Source organism: Bison bison, unplaced genomic scaffold (genome assembly GCF_000754665.1).
Source record: "Bison bison bison isolate TAMUID 2011002044 unplaced genomic scaffold, Bison_UMD1.0 scf7180017864109, whole genome shotgun sequence".
Taxonomy (NCBI): Eukaryota; Metazoa; Chordata; class Mammalia; order Artiodactyla; family Bovidae; genus Bison; species Bison bison.
The window spans coordinates 555413-559358 of NW_011494681.1; the positions used below are offsets into that span (position 1 = coordinate 555413).

Below are 3946 nucleotides of genomic sequence, written 5' to 3' on the forward strand. Positions count from 1 at the left end.
CAAGGCAGAAAGAAAGATAAAATGCTTTCTTGAGTCTCTTTATGTAAAGGCACTAATCCCAACATGAGGGACCCACCCTCAGGCCCTCATCTCAATATAAATACCTCCCAAAGGACCCATCTCCAAATACTACCACATTGGGGATTAAGGCTGCAGCATGTGATTTTGGTGAGGAGACAGTTCAATCCATAGCACATAATAGCCTGCTCATTGGTTTCCAGATCTCTACTCCTCTTACTTCTGCCTAGTCTCACACATTCCTAGGGTGGTCCTCATGAGCTATAATCAACCCCAGGCTGCTTCCTTTCTGCTGTCCTTTCCTTTGGCCTAAAACGAGGCTATCACGCCTGTACAACATTCCTAGCATGGTCTGTGACTTCTGATTTCTTTTCGGTAAACACTTAAGAACTTGCATAGACACATGTGCGCATGCCAACACACACACACACACACAAATTGCTTAGACTTGTCAAAGTACAAAGTAGGAGTTTTTCGCCTTTAGAAATTTACATATCTAATCCCTTCTTTGCACGTCTGTGAATAGATTTTCTCCTGTTATCTTTACAGTAATTCAAGGTATCATCACTATGCAGGTAAAGTAAAACTCAGGCAAAGTAACTTGACTGACAGCCGATGACAATATCTGGATTCCCACTCATGTATGTCTGTCTCCAAGGGCTATCTGTAGTGCCTCAGGATCTCTCAGGGCCATAAGTGCTTCTATGGGCACCCCTGAATCTTTGAATTAAAAATAGACGGCATAAGTCTTCCAGGCTTCCCTAAAATATTTCCACATATAAGTATTGTTGTTGTTCAGTTAGTCATTTGACTCTTTGCTACCCCATGGACTGCAGCATGCCAGGCCTCCCTCTCCTTTACCACCTCCCAGAGTCTGCTTAAACTCAGGTCCGTTGAGTCGGAGATGCCATACAACCATCTCATCAGCTGTTACCGCCTGCTTCTCCTGTCTTCAGTCTTTCCCAGCATCAGGGTCTTTTCCAATGAGTTAACATATCCCATCAGGTGGCCAAAGTATTGGAGTTTCAGCTTCAGCATCAGTCCCTCCAATGAATATTCAGAGTTGATTTCCTTTGGGATTGACTGGTTGGATCTCCTTGTAGTCCAAGGAACTCTCAAGAGTCTTCTCTAGCACCAGAGTTCAAAGGAATCCATTCTTTGGCTCTTGGTCTTCTTTATGGTCCAACTGTCACATCCATATGTGACCACTGGAAAAACTATAGCTTTGACTAAAGATGACCTTTGTAGGCAAAGTAATGTCTCTGCTTTTTAATATGCTGTCTAGGTTGTTCATAGCTTTTATTGCAAGGAGCAAATGTCTGTTATGGCTGCAGTCACCATTCACAGTGATTGTGGAGGACAAGAAAAAGTTTGTCACGGTTTCATTTTTTCCCCATCTGTTTGCCATGAAGTGATGGGACTGGAGGCCATGATCTTAGCTTTTTGAATGTTGAGTTTTAGCCAGCTTTTTCACTCTCCTCTTTCACCTTCATCAATAGACTCTTTAGTTCTTCTTTGCTTTCTGAAAAGAAACAGATGGATGACATCATAAGGATGTCATAAACAGACATCATAAGGATGATGTCATCCGCATATCTGAGATTATTGATATTTCTCCCAGAAATCTTGATTCCAGCTTGTGCTTCATCCAGCCCAGCATTTTGCATGATGTGCTCTGCATATAAATTAAATAATCAGGGTGATGATATACAGCCTTGACGTACTCTTTTCCCAATTTTGAACCAGTCTATTGGTCCATACTTCTTGAACTGCGTACAGGTTTCTAAGGAGGTAGATATGGTGGTCTGGTATTCCCATAAGAATGTTCCACAGTTGTTGTGATCCACACAGTCAAAGGCTTTAGCATAGTCAATGAAGCAGAAGTAGATGTTTTGCTGAAATTCCCTTGCTTTTTCTAATGATCCAACAGATGTTGGCAATTTAATTTCTGGTTCCTCTGCCTTTTTTAAATCCAGCTTGTACATCTGGAAGTTCTGGGTTCGCATACTGTTGAAGCCTAGCTGTTGTAGGGTTTTGAGCATTACTTTGCTAGCATGTGAAGTGAGTGCAATTGTATGATCGTTTGAACATTCTTTGTCATTGTCCTTCTTTGTGATTGGAATGCAGACTGACCTTTTCCAATCCTGTGGCCACTGCTGGCTTTTCCAAACATGCTGATATATTGAGGGCAGCACTATAACAGCATCATCTTTTAGAATTTAAAATAGCTCACCTGGAATTCTATCACCTCCACTAACTTTGTTCATAGTGAAGCTTCCTAAGGCCCACTTGACTTCATGCTCCAGGATATCTGGCTCTAGGTGAGTAACCACACCACTGTGGTTATCCAGGTCTGTAAGACCTTTTTTGTACAGTTCTTCTGTGTATTCTTGCCACCTCTTCCTAATGTCTTCTGCTTCTGTTACGTCCATACTGTTTCTGTCCTTTTTTTTTTTTTTTTTCCTGTCTGTGAAATATGGAAGACCATATTTCACAGACAATGAATAAAGGAAGAAATCAAAGAATAAGGAGATAGAGGAACATCTCATGGACTGAAAAATTTTTTTTTTTTTCCTAGCATATTTATCCTTTAATTCTTGCATACTCATGCTATATCATTTGTTTCTTTTATAACTTTTTCTAGCTTTTCTTTTTGGAATGAACAATTTCTAATACAATAAAAATACTTTGGCCATTTCAGGATTATCTATCATTTGTTTTCCCTGTGGATCAAACAGAATGGAATGGTCTTTAGCCACAGTTTATGCAAAGGTTAGAGGAGAGGTCACATGTAATTTCTACTCCTGTTTCTTCATCATTAAAGGACATGATGCTTGCTTTTGGTTTTATGTCATCTACAAATAATCCTTTCATATTCACTTTTCTGATCTTCATGTCTGAATACTAGCCCTCTTTTGCAAATGGATAACCAGGCTTTTTTTTTTTTTTTTGACAGCTTTAATTTTTCAGCACTTTATTATTTTTTTTTATTTGATAAATTTAACGCCTTTTATTGCCATACCTCATTTTACTGTGCTTTGCTTTAGTGAGCTTTATAGATACATGTTTTTGTTTTTTTCTTTTTCCTTGTTAATTTTCTGTTTGTTGATCTATCCATAAGTGTGAGTGGGGTATTAAAGTCTCCCACTATTATTGTGTTATTGTTAATTTCTCCTTTCATACTTGTTAGGATTTGTCTTACATACTGCGGTGCTCCCATGTTGGGTGGATATATATTTATAATTGTTATATCTTCTTCTTGGATTGATCCTTTGATCATTATGTAGTGACCTTCTTTGTCTCTTTTCACAGCCTTTGTTTTAAAGTCTAATTTATCTGATACGAGTATTGTGACTCCTGCTTTCTTTTGGTCCCAATTTGCATGGAAAATCTTTTTCCAGCCCTTCACTTTCAGTCTGTATGTGTCCCCTGTTTTGAGGTGGGTCTCTTGTAGACAACATATGTAGGGGTCTTGTTTTTGTATCCATTCAGCCAGTCTTTGTCTTTTGGTTGGGGCATTCAACCCATTTACGTTTAAGGTAATTACTAATAAGTATGATCCCGTCGCCATTTACTTTATTGTTTTGGGTTCGAGTTTATACACCATTTTTGTGTTTCCTGTCTAGAGAATATCCTTTAGTATTTGTTGGAGAGCTGGTTTGGTGGTGCAGAATTCTCTCAGCTTTTGCTTGTCTGAAAAGCTTTTGATTTCTCCTTCATACTTGAATGAGATCCTTGCTGGGTACAATAATCTGGGCTGTAGGTTATTTTCTTTCATCATTTTAAGTATGTCTTGCCATTCCCTCCTGGCTTGAAGAGTTTCTATTGAAAGATCAGCTGTTATCCTTATGGGAATTCCCTTGTGTGTTATTTGTTGTTTTTCCCTTGCTGCTTTTAATATTTGTTCTTTGTGTTTGATCTTTGTTAA

At 38.7% G+C, this 3946-nt stretch overlaps 1 protein-coding gene across 1 annotated transcript in view; it reads left to right on the plus strand.

Annotated features, from left to right (window-relative positions):
- DNAH11 (dynein, axonemal, heavy chain 11) overlaps positions 1-3946 on the plus strand; it is a 374558-nt gene that overhangs the window by 178902 nt on the left and 191710 nt on the right. The window lies entirely within an intron of this gene.